Source organism: Rutidosis leptorrhynchoides, chromosome 1, assembly GCF_046630445.1.
Source record: "Rutidosis leptorrhynchoides isolate AG116_Rl617_1_P2 chromosome 1, CSIRO_AGI_Rlap_v1, whole genome shotgun sequence".
Classification (NCBI taxonomy): Eukaryota; Viridiplantae; Streptophyta; class Magnoliopsida; order Asterales; family Asteraceae; genus Rutidosis; species Rutidosis leptorrhynchoides.
In genome coordinates this window covers 27,856,821-27,877,983 of record NC_092333.1, presented here as the reverse complement: position 1 = coordinate 27,877,983, position 21,163 = coordinate 27,856,821, and positions in this window count along the sequence as shown.

The window sequence follows — 21,163 nt, the reverse complement described above, 5'->3', positions numbered from 1 at the left end:
TGAATATATGGTATGGTCCTTGTACTTGGCCTTGGCCTCATTCATGATTTGCTCAATCTGTTTTTCGTTTCCAACATTTCTGAGCTTGCCAACATACTATTCTTTATTGTCAAACTTTTGACTGTTAAGGTCGTTTACGTTTTTGTTGTTTCATTCAATTTTTTTAGCATTTTAAGTATTGATTCGTAGACTGGGTGCTTTTCAGAATGGAAAATCATAATTCTAAGAGATAATGTTATATATATCGGTTGATGTAGAAACGCTACGAGATTCAAAATACGGATTGCTGATTTCTGGTAATTGGTATGGCAACTCTCGTTACAAGGTGCGGATGGGTATATGATAGGGTTTTAATGAACAAATATAATGGTTCTTCGGAGCGACTTAAGCCAATAAGTAATGAAGTTGCTGGTAAGTTAACTGCTAATGTGGCGGAATATAAAAGGTTCCCCGACAACGATGACGAAAGGCAGACTTATATATCAAGGCTATAATAAGGCTAATCTGAATGAAAGTTGAAGTTGACTTGCTGGAGCTGTGACAATATTTGCTAATTTGGAAAGAGATTGCAAAGTTATTTTCGGTAATAACAACGTTAAAGGAATTAACACCGCTACGTGTTAAACGTTTACTCAGTTTCCGAGAGTTTTTCAGGTGTATAACTATATGCATCAATCTTTTCTTCTGTAGGTAAAGTGTGGTTGGTTCATCCTTTCGATTGATGTGTTTTCAAGAATCATGAAAGGTTTGAACGCAGATTGTAGTCGTCAAGATACAAAGGAGGTTTTAGATGAGATCAAGTGGCAAACTTGAAGAAATGTTTAGTTTCATATGTTATAATCAATATTTTAATTCATTTTAATTGTCCAATGTTATTAGTCCACAGTCGATAGTCCACAGTAACAGTCCAATAATTCATATATAGTTTAATATATAATATTCGATTTAATTAATACGTATCGTGACCCGTGTACATGTCTCAGACTCGATCACAACTCAAAGTATATATATTATTGTAGAATCAACCTCAACCCTGTATAGCTAACTCGACCATTACTGCATATAGAGTGTCTATGGTTATTCCAAATAATATATATAGATGCATCGATATGATATGTCAAAACCTTGTATACGTGTCCCGATATTTAAAGTGCGTAAAATAAATAACAGAAATTAAATGACGATAAATAAAGTGCGTAAAGTAAATAACAGAAATTAAATGACGATAAATAAAATTGCGATAATTAAATTGCGATAAATAAACTGCGATAAATAAAATGTAATCAGTTAGCTAGGATTTTGTTAGCGTGGATTCTTAACAAAATTTTCTCATGGTTAATTTGTTTGTTTCTAACAAATTTTATTTTGTCATATGTTTTCTTCATTATGCCACTTGTTGGATTCTGATAGGTCAAAATCCAAATATGAAATTGAATGAAAAGGGTTATTCTGCGGTGAACGGATACGTATATCGGTGGTTGCAAATAGGATAGTAAATGACTGTTGAATTAGATTTGAAAGAATGTACAGTGTATTTATTAATGTAAAATCTAAATATTCCTCGGGTATTACCTACCCGTTAAAATATTTTCACCATTAACAGGTTGTACGAAAGAATTTTTAATTACAGTCTTTATGAAAAAATATATATACATATATATTTTCTTCAGATGTAATCATGGATTTAATGAGTCAATATGATATTAAACTCATTTGATTTACCGTTAGAACAAGAATATATAATCTCTAAAACATTAGAGATTACATAATCGCCATGTCGAACGAAGATAAATGATGTAGAACGATTCGCAGATTGATGATTATACTCGGGGTACAGAATGAGATGTTGAGGCATGTGATGTTGAAACTTTAGTTGTTGGTGGTACTGTTGGTGCCAGTGATGTTGCCGAAGCTGGTAAGTTTTGCACCATGTTTTCTAAATTGATTACTCGAGAGTGAAGCTCGTTGACTTCTTCCATTATTCGGGGATGATTGTCGGTCGAAACGAGCGAATGAATAAGGTTTAGGATCTGACTTGTGATATAGTCGTGGCGAGATACTCCGAAAATGAGAGAGAAAATGGTGTCTCAAACAGGTTCGCCGGTAAGCGCTTCAGGTTCATTGTCAATAGGTGAATTCGGTTGGTGGAAGGGATCGTCTTCTTCGTGTCTCCATTGATTAAGTCGACTACGAACCCATCAGATGAATTAGGAATAGCTGATTGATTGATTCATTCTGGTAACACCGCTTTCTGAGCTTAGGTGAATATCCATGTCGGAATAGCTGTCGGAATAACTATCGGAATAGCTATCGAAATCTGATGGACTCGAACTGGTTGAGGGATTCATCTCATACGATCAGATGAAGGATTTTCGAGAAGAAATAGATTATAGGATGTAGATTAGTACCCTGCAATACATAATTTACATATGCATATATAATACTAAAATCCCATAAGTTAAGGAGGAATCTACGGAAGCTGTCAGGCAAAGGTAACAATAACAGATACGCTAAGATATGAATTTATCTATACACTGTCTATGCAATAGAGGCAGTAAGACGTGTCTAGACTAAGAATGATAAGCAGGTAATTTTCTAAGGATGAAAAGAAGGTAATTTTCGACACGAAATGATAAGAAAAACTTTTTGACATGCAGACACGGTCGAAGTCCAGACCCACTAATGCATCTAAACAACTATCAGTTAGACACACTAATGCAAGACCTAGTTCGCTAAGACCACCGCTCTGATACCAACTGGAGCGACCTGTCCTAATCCATCCGGACGAAGTCCATATTGATTAAAAATGATTCACAATAGTTGGTTACATCGCGAGGTACTTGACCTCTATATGATACAATTTTACAAACATTGTATTCGTTTTTAAAAGACAAACTTTCATTACATCGAAAGTTGACGGCATGCATACCATTTCATAATACATCGAACTATAATTGACTTAATAATAATCTTGTTGAATTCAACGACTCGAATGCAACGTCTTTCAAAATATGCCATGAATGACTCCAAGTAATATCCCTAAAATGAGCTAATGCACAGCGGAAGATTTCTTTAATACCTAAGAATAAACATGCTTTAAAGTGTCAACCAAAAGGTTGGTGAGTTCACTAGTTTATCATCATCATTCATTTTCATCTTTTTAATAGACCACAAGAATTTCATTTCCAGTTCTCATAAATATACGTCCCATGCATAGAGACAAAAATCATTCATATGGTGAACACCTGGTAACCGACATTAACAAGATGCATATAATAATATCCCCTATCATTTCGAGAAATCCTACGGACATGATAAAAACAACATCGAAGTACTAAAGCATCCGGTACTTTGGATGGGGTTCGTTAGGCCCAATAGATCTATCTTTAGGATTCACATCAATTAGGGTGTCTGTCCCCTAATTCTTAGATTACTAGACTTAATAAAAAGGGGCATATTCGATTTCAATAATTCAACCATATAATGTAGTTTCGTTTACTTGTGTCTATTTCGTAAAACATTTATAAAAATTGCGCATGTATTCTCAGCTCAAAAATATAAAGGGTTAAAAGGCAAATGAAAGTCACCATACTGTATTTTGTAGTAAAAATACATTTAACGTCATTGAATAAGTGCAAGGTTGGTCTCGGATTCACGAACCTATATTAAGTATATATATTAACACATTATAATATAAATCAAATAAGTTTATATATTTTGTTATGTTTTAAGATTAATATTCTTATATATAATTTCATTAATACTTATAATACATTATGATACTTATTTGATATTTAATTAATGTTATATCAATAATATTAGTTAAAACATAATTTTATGTAATATTAGCATACTTTATGTAATAAATATATATATATATATATATATATATATATATATATATATATATATATATATATATATATATATATATATATATATATATATATATATATATATATATATATATATATATATATCTTTGGTGTTGTAAAATTAATAATTGTAGTGTTACTAGATTAAGGATAATAGTAATAATGATAGTAATACTAGTAATTTTAGTAAAAATGATAGTTTTACTAATAATGATAAGGTAAAAATGTTAGTTTTAGCAAAAATAATTTTAATGATAAAGGTAAGTTTATTAATATTTATAGTTTTAATAGATATTTTAATGATCATATTAATAATAATACTAATAGTATGATACTAGTAATAACAATAATAATAATAATACAAATAATAATAAAAATAAGAATAATAATCATAATCATAATAATAATAACTACCTCACAAGCTTTTTCCAAAAGGAAAAATAAAGTGCCTTCGCCCGGCCTCGAACCCGCGACCTCTCGCTCACCCGAACACCTTCTAAACCATTCGACCAGTTCTGCTTCTTCTAAATTGTTTTCAATTTCCTTTACATATAACCCGTGTGATTTTTGGCCCAACAGGAAACTTGAGTTGGGTTAAGGCCCACTAATTGTTATAAACAACAATTCGGCCCAACTAACAGTCCATGGATTCTATTAACATGTGAATAGCCTAACATGCTCAAGCTTCTCTAACAGCCCAGCTTTATAAAAAAATAAATAAATCGTCTATGCCTAGTTTCGAACTCGAGACCCCTCATTTAACAAACACACTACTAACCATCGAGCTACCCTTTCGTTTATGAATTATTTAGCTCTAACATTTCTTTTAACTGATCCCTCTAACATCACCCATTTACACATATCATCTTTCATAACAACATAATCATAATCCTACTTTCATCTAAGTATTATCATAATCCTCATTACTTATATCATCATTTATCTCATGTTATAATCATGCTTATCAACTCTTCATAATCATTATAATATTATCTTCATCATCATACGTTTCATTCATCATCATCATTATCATTCTTCGTGACCCATTATCATACCCTTCTCGAATCATGATCACCAACATCATAACCCTTATCATCAACACCCCAATATCATTAACAAATATTTACGTATCATCATCAAATACATAACATCACCATCGTTTATTTTCCTCAGCTCGAACCTATATCCTCATCATCATCATGTTACCAACACAGCTTATCTTGTCTTTGTTTCAATTCAACAAGGACAACGAGCAGTCCAAGATCACTCCGGTCCCCCAGAAAGTTAAACAAATTCCTTATAATAACTTCCATATTCGTAATTAATGTGCAAGTGGGGACTAGATTTCATGTCCTACTTCGATTAGATCAAAGACAAGAATAATAGTTAAATGCTTTTAAACTATCTAGTGGGTGAGTGGGTTTATTGTTTAATATATGTGTCGGCCAAAACAAAGAGAAAAGAAATAACAAAAAAAAATTACATAAAGGTGGCCAATATATTCGCATGCTTTAGTTTCTCGTGTTTTTCATCTTTAGTTTGTATTGTAACCAGAAACATGTGATGTAGCTGCAGCAGGTGAGGGTTTAATTGGGTCTGTAAACTAGTGAGCAAAATAGAAATAGAATCGGCTGCAACAGCAGTGAGTCAAGCATGGTGAGTATTTGAATCGTGGTGATGGTTGTTCCGGACAGAAAACATAAAAGTAATGGGTTTAGCTTCGCTTTAATGCAGCATACGATTAGTAAAAACTAAATCAAGTGGGTATGGGTGAAGCTTGAACCGGAAAGTAGTAGTCTGAAACAGTTTCGGTGTTCATGGTGTTTGGTTCAACCTTAATCGAATTGTAATGGGTTTAGGATGTTGTAGATGGTTGAAGGTGATTTATATGAGAGATGGTTTGTGTCTGGACTGCTCATATTGAAACACAAAACAACTGTGAACAACGAACAGTAATGGATCATAAGTTGGTGGTTTTGTGGTCTGATTTGTTAACTGCAGTAATCAACAAAAATAATTCGATTAGTTGGTGATTAGGGTTGAGTTCACGCGGGTTATGAAAATAATGTAAGGTGGTTTGTGTTGAATGTTGTTTGGGTATCGATGAACCAAAACAGAAGACAGATTCGATGCGAGTGATCTAGAGAAGGAGAAGGATGGTGTTAGTGTATGTGTCTATATACAAGTGTATATGCTTTCATATAGATAATAATAATAGATAGATGGTGGATATTATAATATTATTATATGAATCACAAGAACACATTATGTAACATCCCGCATTTTTCCGTTAAATTATTTTAACGCCCGTCTTTTTTTTTTTAAAAATATCCTTCGTAACTAAATTCGTATCCTCCGTTAGCTAACATTCTTAATATTTTTCCGTTATTGGATTTTAACATCCTCCGTTAATACGCGTTTTAAAATATTCCGTTTAGGTAATTTTCGCACCCGACTACAAACTCGAGGGACTAAAATTGACACGGGGCAAACTAGTTGACTAGGTCACCTAGTCCACCCCAATCACCACCATTCAACCATCCCCCTCTTTCTCTCTTTCTCTCTAGCAAGAACACACACACAATTTCCAAATTCATTCAATCATCATCTAAATTCGATCTAGGAGGCTTACAACAAAATAAATTACATATTCGTGATCCTCTCTTCATCCTCTTCATTTTGGTACCAACTTCATCTCGTTTGGGTAACATTTCTAAAACTCTAGATTTCTCTAAATTCGTGTTTTTGACTTGAAATGGTGTTAGTTAGTGTCTATGGCTCATTGTGATGTCGTGTATGTAATTTGTATGCTCGATCTCGTTGTTTTAGTATAACTAGCATGAACTTGAATTTTGGTGTGTTGTTCTTGAATTTTGGATGATCATATGTTGTTAGATGTTAAAAGTTCATGTTCTAATTGTGTTCCTAGTATCACTAGCTTCAATTTGATGTGTAGGTTGCTTGAGAAAACTCCATAAACTTGATTAGTGATTTTTGGTGAATTTGGGTTAGGGTTTGATAAGCTTGAAATGAATATTTGATGCATTGAATGACATGAATTGTTGTTAGTAAGTGTTTAGATGCAATGTATGCTTAATTACCTTCGAAACGGCATATCGTATGTGTAAATTGGATTCCCGAATCATAAAATACGTTTTACGAACTTGAAACTTTGAAAATAAACCTTTCTTGATCAATTGACGAGTTTTTTGGTTATTGTAATTGATGTTTTTGCTTAGTGAAAGGTAGTTAATTATATTCCTTGTCAAAAGAGCTTTCCAATGATATAAGATGCGTATTCTAAGTGTTTACGGTTTGCGTTTTGTGCTAAATTGAATTTTGGATCAAGACTTGAACTTTTGAAACTGACCAGGTACCAGGCCACGCCTAATGTCGCGGCGCGACACCTCTGGCCGCGGCGCGGCAATAGCCGTGTTTGGGTTCTGACCTCTTTGGTCAAAATACGAAAAATGTTTGGCACACTATGGACCTCCGATTCACATGTAACTTGTTCTAACATGCTCATACATGATTAAAAACCTCAGAAAAATAGTTCGGGACCCGACCCGAACGTGTTGACTTTTTCGTTGACTTTGACCGACCAAAGTTTGACTTTTTGTCAAACTTAACCAAATGATTATACAACCTTCCTAACTTGTTTATATACTTGTATCTTGCATGAAACTTGACAATTTGATTTCACATGCTACATAATCGAGTCGTAACAAGCCATAGGACTAATTGAACATCTTTGACCTATCGTGTTTACCGTTATTGATACAACCTATTGTTTAGGTCAAGATTAGCATTGTTCTTTGCACACGTTTACTTGTTGAAGTACTTTACTACTCGTGCACTCAAGGTGAGATCATAGTCCCACTTTTACTCTTTTTGAACTTACATTTGGGATGAGAAAACATAAACATTTCTTTACTAAGTGAACACAAGTACAGGAAAACAAACATTCTACATACGAGTTTAGAACAAAATCCTCAATTCGATTATCATTAGTTACACTTGCCGGGTGTAAGCGAGAACTTATGTTGTATGGATCCATATGGGTTTGACAAACCCTCATTCAAACGGTTCGCTACCGTTTACGAATGAAATATATTTTCGAGAAACAGTGTATGTTCTAGCACTAAGTGATGGGGTTCAATGGGAGAAATGTTAAGCATTGATAATTGGGTGCTCGTGAAACAACTTTTGGAATGGTTAACTATTAATTCGATGTTGCAAATCTTGTGGTTCAGTCTACTTATTTACTCACTTACTTACTTAAACCTATGATTTCACCAACGTTTTCGTTGACAGATTTCTATGTTTTTCTCAGGTCTTTGAACGATATGTGTTACATGCTTCCGCTCATTATTTTGATACTTGCTTTGGATGTCGAGTATTTATGCATACATGGAGCATCTTTTGGCTACTTTTAAATTGTGTCGCATAGGTTTTATTTGTACTTATAACTTTGTAACGTAACTTTTGGATGAACAATTCTTGTAAACTAGGGAACACTCTTTACTTTTGCAATGAATGCGACATATTTTGGTCAAACGTTATTTTAAAGACTTATGACCACGTAACGGGACCTAAGTAGTCGGCGCCGTCAAATGACCATTTTGTCGGGTCGCTACAATTGGTATCAGAGCGTTGGTTGTAGGGATTTAGAGTTCATTGGTGTCAACCCCGAGTCATAGGGTACATTAGTGAGTCTAGACTACAACCGGCATATAGACTTGGAGTAGGAATTACTTGACTACTTGTGCATTTATACTCGATCTCTTCTATTCACATCTAACTCTTATTCTACCTTAATCTCACGTGGTTGATTTGATTGACACGCCACCTTGACTATATGAAATGATGTCGAATGCACATATGAATCAGGGTAATATAATTTCTGGGATTATATTACGGTGACTCATATGAACATTCCGACATTATGACATAAAGAATTTAAGGCGAGTCAAGGAAAAATTTCCTCTTTATCTTGATTTCCATATCACGATTAGTATTATTGATAATACTAAACAACGGTATTCTTGTGTCATGAAGGAACAATGGTTCACCAAGGTCAACCCAATACTCCTTCCGAAACTCTCGAACAAGCTCTTCAACGAATGATAACCACCGCCGTGGGTGCGGCCGTGGCCGATCACTTTTCCAACAACAATAATCATGGAGCTGGTAATTCAAACGAGGGGTGCTCCTACAAGAACTTCATGGGGTGCAAACCTCCCACTTTCGATGGAACCGAGGGACCGGTTGCTCTCACCAGGTGGTTTGAACAAACGGAAGCCTTTTTTTAACATAAGCGGTTGTCGGGACCAAGATAAGGTCAAGTTTTCCACCCTCACTCTCACCGGTATTGCTTTCTCATGGTGGAACACGTATGTACAATCGGTGGGTATCGATGAAGCCCACGCACTCTCTTGGACCGAATTAAGAGAAAGAATGATCACCGAATACTTTCTGCGCGACGAAACTTGAAGGCTCGAACAGGGGCTAAGAAATTTACAAACGGTCTGGAATGACCTCGAAGCTTATAATCAACGGTTTGCTGAACTAGTCTTATTGTGTCCAAACCTCATGACTCTCGAGTCCCTAAGAGTTGAACTTTACATGGATGGCCTTCCGAAGAGCATTCAACACAGGGTAATGTCATCCAAACCGGCCAACCTACAAGAGGCTTTAACGATGGCTCGCCAATCTATAGAAACGGTGGATGAAATTGAAGCACCAGCACCAACGGCCGAGGACCAACCGGGTAACAACAAAAGAAAATGGGAAGCCTCTCAATCCAGCAACTACAACAGCAACAACTTTGCCAAGGAACTTTTCACCTCCGTCGGCAAGAAAAGTTATGCTGGAACTCGACCTTTTTGCAACAAATGCCACAAGCATCACTTTGGTGAATGTGGCAAGCTAATTTGCCACCGGTGCCAGGGAAGTGGTCATATTGCCAAATATTGTGGAAGTACCGCCCCCGTCAGTCAAAAGGGACCCAACACACAAAAGCCGGGTGTTTGTTTCGAATGTGGCCAACCGGGTCATTTTAGGAATGCATGTCCAACGAAGAAAGCCAACCCCAACACACGCGGCCGAACTTCCAACATTAGCACCGAGGATACTTGAGACGACATGAACTAGTCACGGGTACGTTTCTTCTTAACAACTCCTATACTTCATGTTTATTCGATTCGGATGTCGATAAATGTTTTGTATCCAAGGCTTTGGAGCCTACTATTTGCACTCCACCACCCCCTAGATATTACTTAGGCCATTCAAGTGACCAACGGAAAACTATTGCGTACCGACAAATTTATCGGAGAGTGTACGTCAAACTTATTGGGTAGGTAATTCGAACTTTGATTTGACATCTATAGAACTAGGGAGCCCAAAACCTATACGTTAGGAAGGGAATGTTTTCCCCACATATATGTGATTTTAGTGAACTAAATAATTTCCGTTTAAGAACCGATATCCTCTTCCCCGTATCAACAACCTCTTGAACCGTTACACGGATCTCGCGTATATTCTAAAATCGACCTTCATTCTGGTTATCATCAATTGAGGGTTAAGGTAGAAGATGTCTCCTAAACCGCTTTCCGAACTTGCTACGATAGTTATAAATTTATTTTAGTGCCGTTCAGTTTATCTAAGGCTCCGCCCGTATTCATAGACCTCCGGAACCGCGTATGCAAACTTATCTAGACAAATCCGTTACCGTACTTATAATTATAAGCTATTCAAGCGGAAAGGAAAAACGAACAACGTCTCCGTCTTACGCTCGAACTCTTGAGAAAAGAGCAACTCTATGCCGAATTCTCCAAGTGAGAATTTTTGGTTAAACGAAGTCCAAATTCTAAACCATATTGTTAGTGGTCAAGGTATTACAGTAGATCTCGCAAAAAAAAAAAAAAAAAAAAAATTTGAATTAATTAATTAATTTTGGAGAAACCCTCACGACTCCGACTTGTATTCGTAAAATTTTGGATCTCGCGATTATTACCAAAGATTAATTTCCGATTTTTCCCGTATCGCTCGTCCTCTAACCTCGTTAACGTACTAAGAAAAAAAAAAAAATTAAACATTTTCCGTGTCCGGACTTTGAACGTGATTTTTCACACCAACCTTACTAGATAAATTCGTGTGGCACAAAATGGAACTCAAATATAGAAATACTTCTACGTGAACGCCTGAAAGGCAACCCCTCTCGACTCGAAATCAAGGAAGCTGAAATTCGTTATTTTACACGGAGAATTTGAATACTTATTTATGGATCCGATCAATCTTCTCGTCATCGCGTACCACGATACATAGCTCTGCTATTTCACTATTACCGTCTGATATTACTGAGACCAAAGATAACACACAATCCAAGGATACCCCTTTCTTCTTTGACTTAACGTCCTTGTGCTTCTGTTATACGGCCAACTACTACTCAACCCCGAGCTATACAACTACGTGTACTATCTCGTTTCCCACCAAGCCTCAACATTTGGCCACTAGATGCGCGATATGGCTACCTCAAAATGTGAACTCATCCTATTCTAAGTTCTCATTTCACTCCTATCTTTTCGCTCGTACTTCCGTATAAGGAAACCTTTTTATATAATTTCTCAATGGAGAGAGAGACTCTTCACGTGTTACTAGTATTCGCCACGAGGGTGACTAGCCCTTACGAACATTTTTCAGTAGCCGACAAGAAACCTGTTCCAACAAACGCTTTCGAACCCTAACTAACTTGTCCAAGCATATCTTAAGAAATTATATTCCAACACGGTGTATCATTGTCAATTATCCCGGATCGAAAATACTCGTTACACATCTTGTTTACAAGAAGCCTTCGGAACACGTTTAGACGTGAGTACTGCGTATCTTCCACAAACAGACGAGCTAAGCAAACGAACAATTTACATCTTGGAAAGACATGTTACAAACTTGTATTGTCGCCTTTAGTTGATCCCTCTTACAACAGTAGTTACCACTCGCGTGTTAACGCGCACTTTTCGAAACTTTATATAACCACAAATGTTGTTCTCCTATTCATTGGACCGAAGTAGGTGACAAGCAAATCATCAGATCTGAAATCATTCAAGAAACAACCTTTGAGATAGTTCAAGTCCGAGAAGGGCTCAAGATGACCCGTGGTCGCCAAAGGAGTTATACCAATGTTAGATGAAAAATCTCTCAAATTTAAAGTCAGTAACCGTGTAATATTGAAAACCACACCTTGGAAAGGTGTAATCCGTTTCGGGAAATCGAGGAAATTTATATCCGCAATATTGATCCTTTTGAAATCTTGGGGCATCTTGGAACCGCTTCCTACCGTTTAGAACCTCCGACTCAATTAAGTTTCTGTTTACCTTACGTTCCATGTAACAAACTTAGATACGTGTCCTGCGGAACAGGAACGTGCTATCCTTCTAGATAAACTTACTATTGATGACAACTCCTCTTTGTAGAAAGACCGGTTGAAATTGTGGATCGTAAAACCAAGCCTTAATACAACATAAAACCCCGACTGTCCAAATTCGTGGGAATGCCCAAGGACGTATCTTCACTTATTCATAGCATTGACAATGCAAGGTCTCAAGGAAGAGACATCGACTATTACTTCCAACTAAATTTCGGGACGAAATTTCTTTTAAGGTGTGGGTAATGTAACATCCCGCATTTTTCCGTTAAATTATTTTAACGCCCGTCTTTTTTTTTTAAAAATATCCTTCGTAACTAAATTCGTATCCTCCGTTAGCTAACATTCTTAATATTTTTCCGTTATTGGATTTTAACATCCTCCGTTAATACGCGTTTTAAAATATTCCGTTTAGGTAATTTTCGCACCCGACTACAAACTCGAGGGACTAAAATTGACACGGGGCAAACTAGTTGACTAGGTCACCTAGTCCACCCCAATCACCACCATTCAACCATCCCCCTCTTTCTCTCTTTCTCTCTAGCAAGAACACACACACAATTTCCAAATTCATTCAATCATCATCTAAATTCGATCTAGGAGGCTTACAACAAAATAAATTACATATTCGTGATCCTCTCTTCATCCTCTTCATTTTGGTACCAACTTCATCTCGTTTGGGTAACATTTCTAAAACTCTAGATTTCTCTAAATTCGTGTTTTTGACTTGAAATGGTGTTAGTTAGTGTCTATGGCTCATTGTGATGTCGTGTATGTAATTTGTATGCTCGATCTCGTTGTTTTAGTATAACTAGCATGAACTTGAATTTTGGTGTGTTGTTCTTGAATTTTGGATGATCATATGTTGTTAGATGTTAAAAGTTCATGTTCTAATTGTGTTCCTAGTATCACTAGCTTCAATTTGATGTGTAGGTTGCTTGAGAAAACTCCATAAACTTGATTAGTGATTTTTGGTGAATTTGGGTTAGGGTTTGATAAGCTTGAAATGAATATTTGATGCATTGAATGACATGAATTGTTGTTAGTAAGTGTTTAGATGCAATGTATGCTTAATTACCTTCAAAACGGCATATCGTATGTGTAAATTGGATTCCCGAATCATAAAATACGTTTTACGAACTTGAAACTTTGAAAATAAACCTTTCTTGATCAATTGACGAGTTTTTTGGTTATTGTAATTGATGTTTTTGCTTGGTGAAAGGTAGTTAATTATATTCCTTGTCAAAAGAGCTTTCCAATGATATAAGATGCGTATTCTAAGTGTTTACGGTTTGCGTTTTGTGCTAAATTGAATTTTGGATCAAGACTTGAACTTTTGAAACTGACCAGGTACCAGGCCACGCCTAATGTCGCGGCGCGACACCTCTGGCCGCGGCGCGGCAATAGCCGTGTTTGGGTTCTGACCTCTTTGGTCAAAATACGAAAAATGTTTGGCACACTATGGACCTCCGATTCACATGTAACTTGTTCTAACATGCTCATACATGATTAAAAACCTCAGAAAAATAGTTCGGGACCCGACCCGAACGTGTTGACTTTTTCGTTGACTTTGACCGACCAAAGTTTGACTTTTTGTCAAACTTAACCAAATGATTATACAACCTTCCTAACTTGTTTATATACTTGTATCTTGCATGAAACTTGACAATTTGATTTCACATGCTACATAATCGAGCCGTAACGAGCCATAGGACTAATTGAACATCTTTGACCTATCGTGTTTACCATTATTGATACAACCTATTGTTTAGGTCAAGATTAGCATTGTTCTTTGAACACGTTTACTTGTTGAAGTACTTTACTACTCGTGCACTCAAGGTGAGATCATAGTTCCACTTTTACTCTTTTTGAACTTACATTTGGGATGAGAAAACATAAACATTTCTTTACTAAGTGAACACAAGTACAGGAAAACAAACATTCTACATACGAGTTTAGAACAAAATCCTCAATTCGATTATCATTAGTTACACTTGCCGGGTGTAAGCGAGAACTTATGTTGTATGGATCCATATGGGTTTGACAAACCCTCATTCAAACGGTTCGCTACCGTTTACGAATGAAATATATTTTCGAGAAACAGTGTATGTTCTAGCACTAAGTGATGTGGTTCAATGGGAGAAATGTTAAGCATTGATAATTGGGTGCTCGTGAAACAACTTTTGGAATGGTTAACTATTAATTCGATGTTGCAAATCTTGTGGTTCAATCTACTTATTTACTCACTTACTTACTTAAACCTATGATTTCACCAACGTTTTCGTTGACAGATTTCTATGTTTTTCTCAGGTCTTTGAATGATATGTGTTACATGCTTCCGCTCATTATTTTGATACTTGCTTTGGATGTCGAGTATTTATGCATACATGGAGCATCTTTTGGCTACTTTTAAATTGTGTCGCATAGGTTTTATTTGTACTTATAACTTTGTAACGTAACTTTTGGATGAACAATTCTTGTAAACTAGGGAACACTCTTTACTTTTGCAATGAATGCGACATATTTTGGTCAAACGTTATTTTAAAGACTTATGACCACGTAACGGGACCTAAGTAGTCGGCGCCGTCAAATGACCATTTTGTCGGGTCGCTACACATTATTATAGGAAGGAATCAGTTTAATTAAAATGTGTGGAGTCTGCCGGCACCTTAACACGGGTATTATTTTGTACCCCGTTCCTAGACAGTGGCGTTTAAAAGTCTTCAGAAAAAAATTCCATATTTTTAAATTAACTATATTTATTTATTTCGGTCATTATGGTATAAAATTCGATCCTTAATTTGTTAAATAAAAATTACATTAATTATTCACCCCCAACCCCAAGTAAAATATAAAAAGTTTTAGAATTCAACAAATAGTTCCTAAATACATTTTTAATAAGTCTATAATTTGTAAAACTCCTTTTCGAATCACAGTTTATTTTAAAATAATATAAGTTTGATTTTAAATTACTTATTATCGATCGAATTGACAATTGTGCGTTATTGTTGCTTACAAAATAAATTCAAAACTATATATATATTAATTATACATTATTAAATATATAGTTGTATTTTAAATAATAGTTATTATATATTATTTTATTTTACATTATTAATTCTAACAATTACGTCATGTAACATTTCAATTTATATTTCAAATTCATATACTTTAAATATATATGTATCTATTTACAATTAGTGGTCCGTGAATCGTCGAGAGTAGTCGAAGGTCAAATGAATATATTAAACACAATTTAAAGTTTTTAAGATTTCAACATTACAGACTTTGCTTATCGTATCGAAATCATATAAAGATTAAGTTTAAATTTAGTCGGATATTTCCGGGTCATCACAAAGAAAGAGTATTGGTGACCCGGCATGAAATGTGATGTTGTTAAGTATGTTGAACAATGCGTCACATGTTTGCAAGTTAAAGCCGAACACCAAAAGCCGTATGGTAAGTTACAACCGTTGGAAGTTCCAAAATGGAAATGGGAGCACATTACCATGGACTTCATTACCAAGTTACCAAAGACGGCGAGAACACAATATGATACGATTTGGGTGATAGTTGATCGGTTGACGAAGTGTGCTTTGTTTCTTCCCATTCGGGAAACGATATCGTCGGAGACTTTGTCCAAGTTATTTATCAAAGAAGTGATATCGAGACATGGAGTTCCTATATCTATTATTTCAGATCGAGATACTCGTTTCACTTCTCGGTTTTGGAATAAGTTTCATGAAGATATGGGTGCTCAATTGAAAATGAGCACGGCGTATCATCCTCAAACGGACAGTCAAACCGAACGTACAAATCAAACGTTGAAGGATATGTTAAGGGTGTGTGTTATTGATTTTGGTGGTAGTTGGGATGAGCACTTACCATAGGTGGAATTCTCGTACAATAATAGTTACCACACTAGTATTGGAATGCCACCTTATGAGATGCTTTATGGGCATAGGTGTCGAACTAATATTTGTTGGGGTGAAATGTGTCAATGATAAATCGGGAGTACCGATTTGGTTTTAGAGACAAATAGTAAGATTGAGATGATTCGGGCTCAACTTAAAGCGGCGCAAGATAGACAAAAATCTTATGCCGATAAAGGAAGGCGAACGATTGATTTTCAAGAAGGTGACATGGTGATGCTTAAGGTTTCACCATGGAAAGGTGTTATTCAGTTTCGAAAAAGAGGAAAATTGGCTCCTCGGTTCATTGGTCCTTTCAAGGTTTTGGCTCGCGTTAGTGAAGTTGCTTATAAAATAGAGTTTCCCGAAGAGTTTACGGGGATTCATAATACGTTTCATGTTTCCCATCTCCGTAAGTGTCTTGCGGATGACTCGACTTGGGTGCCGTTAGATGAGATCACGTTGAACAACAAATTAGAGTATGTTGAAGAGCCGAATGCAATCCTTGATGAAAAGGTTAAAATGTTGCGAAACAAAGAAGTTAGAACTTTCAAGGTGCAATGGCGACATCGAAAGGGTTCCAATTTTACATGGGAATCCGAAGAGTTTGTTTTGGTTTATCTTCCGGCTTGTCATGCGGCTTGGATCGTGAGGACGCGCTCCGATTCATGTGGGGGAGAGTTGTAACACCCCGTTTCCCCATACGTGGTTAAAAGGTATGTATTTTACCTTGTAAACGTTTAATATTAACCGCGAATGAGTGTGCATGGTTTAAATGTAGAAAACGTTGAAAAATGGTTTGATCAGATGACCTGTCGCGTTTTAGTGTGTCCCATCGCATTCTGGTTTGTCGCGAACCGCGACAAAGCTGTCTGGGACGCGACAGCTCCAGAACCCCACTTCTGTCAAGGTTATCGCGTTTGAAACATGTTTGTCGTGTTTGGTTGTCGCGGAACGCGACACTGTGTCGCGAAACGCGACAAATGTCGCTGAAATGACTTTTTAGCCATTTTAAAAGGCATCTTTTGGGGGCATATTAGTCTTTTCACTTATGGCCGGTTTTGGGGAGTCTAAAACTGGTTCAACCTTATCCCATCCTCATTTATCACTTTCTCATCTACCCAAATTAAATCTAGAGAGAGAGATAAGGTTTTAGAGTGAGAGAGCTCACATTGGTGAAGAAGAAGGCCAAAGCTCACCCGAACCCAAGCTTTAAAGTTGTTCCTTATGTCACTAGCTATGTTGTGGTTGTATTGGTACGTTGCTTTGAAGTTTCGGAAGTGCATAATCATCATCTTGGTGTTAAGGTGAGTGGAATAATTATGCGTGTACATATATAATGTATTTATTTGTGTAGCGTGGAATGTGGAATTGTCACGGTGTTTAAGACACCACATTCTATGTAACGAGTGGAATTGTCGCGGTGTTCAAGACACCACTCATTGGTTTGATTGACATGTGGAATTGTCGCGGTGTTCAAGACACTACATTGTCAGGGGAGTGGAATTGTCGCGGTGTTCAAGACACCACTCATTGGTTTGATTGACATGTGGAATTGTCGCGGTGTTCAAGACACTACATTGTCATGGGTGTGGAATTATCGCGGTGTTAAAGACACCACTCATTGGTTTGATTGACATGTGGAATTGTCGCGGTGTTCAAGACACCACATTGTCATGGGGGTGAGTTAGTCGCGGTGTTCAAGACATCACCCGGGGGATTTGTGAATACGCGGAGTAATGTACACTAATGGTGAAATGTCCCGTTCTTATTGATTAAAAACGTTCCATATTAATTGATTTCGTTGCGAGGTTTTGACCTCTATATGAGACGTTTTTCAAAGACTGCATTCATTTTTAAAACAAACCATAACCTTTATTTCATAAATAAAGGTTTAAAAAGCTTTACGTAGATTATCAAATAATGATAATCTAAAATATCCTGTTTACACACGACCATTACATAATGGTTTACAATACAAATATGTTACATCGAAATCAGTTTCTGGAATGCAGTTTTTACACAATATCATACAAACATGGACTCCAAATCTTGTCCTTATTTTAGTATGCAACAGCGGAAGCTCTTAGTATTCACCTGAGAATAAACATGCTTTAAACGTCAACAAAAATGTTGGTGAGTTATAGGTTTAACCTATATATATCAAATCATAACAATAGACCACAAGATTTCATATTTCAATACACATCCCATACATAGAGATAAAAATCATTCATATGGTGAACACCTGGTAACCGACATTAACAAGATACATATATATAAGAATATCCCCATCATTCCGGGACACCCTTCGGATATGATATAAATTTCGAAGTACTAAAGCATCCGGTACTTTGGATGGGGTTTGTTAGGCCCAATAGATCTATCTTTAGGATTCGCGTCAATTAGGGTGTCTGTTCCCTAATTCTTAGATTACCAGACTTAATTAAAAGGGGCATATTCGATTTCGATAATTCAACCATAGAATGTAGTTTCACGTACTTGTGTCTATTTTGTAAATTATTTATAAAACCTGCATGTATTCTCATCCCAAAAATATTAGATTTTAAAAGTGGGACTATAACTCACTTTCACAGATTTTTACTTCGTCGGGAAGTAAGACTTGGCCACTGGTTGATTCGCGAACCTATAACAATATATACATATATATCAAAGTATGTTCAAAATATATTTACAACACTTTTAATATATTTTGATGTTTTAAGTTTATTAAGTCAGCTGTCCTCGTTAGTAACCTACAACTAGTTGTCCACAGTTAGATGTACAGAAATAAATCGATAAATATTATCTTGAATCAATCTACGACCCAGTGTATACGTATCTCAGTATTGATCACAACTCAACCTATATATATTTTGGAATCAACCTCAACCCTGTATAGCTAACTCCAACATTCACATATAGAGTGTCTATGGTTGTTCCGAAATATATATAGATGTGTCGACATGATAGGTCGAAACATTGTATACGTGTCTATGGTATCTCAAGATTACATAATATACAATACAAGTTGATTAAGTTATGGTTGGAATAGATTTGTTACCAATTTTCACGTAGCTAAAATGAGAAAAATTATCCAATCTTGTTTTACCCATAACTTCTTCATTTTAAATCCGTTTTGAGTGAATCAAATTGCTATGGTTTCATATTGAACTCTATTTTATGAATCTAAACAGAAAAAGTATAGGTTTATAGTCGGAAAAATAAGTTACAAGTCATTTTTGTAAAGGTAGTCATTTCAGTCGAAAGAACGACGTCTAGATGACCATTTTAGAAAACATACTTCCACTTTGAGTTTAACCATAATTTTTGGATATAGTTTCATGTTCATAATAAAAATCATTTTCTCAGAATAACAACTTTTAAATCAAAGTTTATCATAGTTTTTAATTAACTAACCCAAAACAGCCCGCGGTGTTACTACGACGGCGTAAATCCGGTTTTACGGTGTTTTTCGTGTTTCCAGGTTTTAAATCATTAAGTTAGCATATCATATAGATATAGAACATGTGTTTAGTTGATTTTAAAATTCAAGTTAGAAGGATTAACTTTTGTTTGCGAACAAGTTTAGAATTAACTAAACTATGTTCTAGTGATTACAAGTTTAAACCTTCGAATAAGATAGCTTTATATGTATGAATCGAATGATGTTATGAACATCATTACTACCTTAAGTTCCTTGGATAAACCTACTGGAAAAGAGAAAAATGGATCTAGCTTCAACGGATCCTTGGATGGCTCGAAGTTCTTGAAGCAGAATCATGACACGAAAACAAGTTCAAGTAAGATCATCACTTGAAATAAGATTGTTATAGTTATAGAAATTGAACCAAAGTTTGAATATGATTATTACCTTGTATTAGAATGATAACCTACTGTAAGAAACAAAGATTTCTTGAGGTTGGATGATCACCTTACAAGATTGGAAGTGAGCTAGCAAACTTGAAAGTATTCTTGATTTTATGTAACTAGAACTTGTAAAATATATGAAGAACACTTAGAACTTGAAGATAGAACTTGAGAGAGATCAATTAGATGAATAAAATTGAAGAATGAAAGTGTTTGTAGGTGTTTTTGGTCGTTGGTGTATGGATTAGATATAAAGGATATGTAATTTTTTTTCATGTAAATAAGTCATGAATGATTACTCATATTTTTGTAATTTTATGAGATATTTCATGCTAGTTGCCAAATGATGGTTCCCACATGTGTTAGATGACTCACATGGGCTGCTAAGAGCTGATCATTGGAGTGTATATACCAATAGTACATACATCTAAAAGCTGTGTATTGTACGAGTACGAATACGGGTGCATACGAGTAGAATTGTTGATGAAACTGAACGAGGATGTAATTGTAAGCATTTTTGTTAAGTAGAAGTATTTTGATAAGTGTCTTGAAGTCTTTCAAAAGTGTATGAATACATATTAAAACACTACATGTATATACATTTTAACTGAGTCGTTAAGTCATCGTTAGTCGTTACATGTAAATGTTGTTTTGAAACCTTTAGGTTAACGATCTTGTTGAATGTTGTTAACCCATTGTTTATTATAACAAATGAGATGTTAAATTGTTATATTATCATGATATTATGATATATAATATATCTCAGTATGATGTATATACAGTTAAATGTCGTTACAACGATAATCGTTACATATATGTCTCGTTTCGAAATCATTAAGTTAGTAGTCTTATTTTTACATATGTATTTCATTGTTAATACACTTAATAATATATTTACTTATCATTTAACATAATTAACCAAGTGTATCAATATCTTAATATGATTCATATGTACCTAGTAAGACGTTGTTATAACGATAATCGTTATATATATCGTTTTCGAGTTTCTTAAATTAATAGTCTCATTTTTATGTATATAACTCATTGTTAAAATACCTAATGAGATACATACTTATAATAAAAAC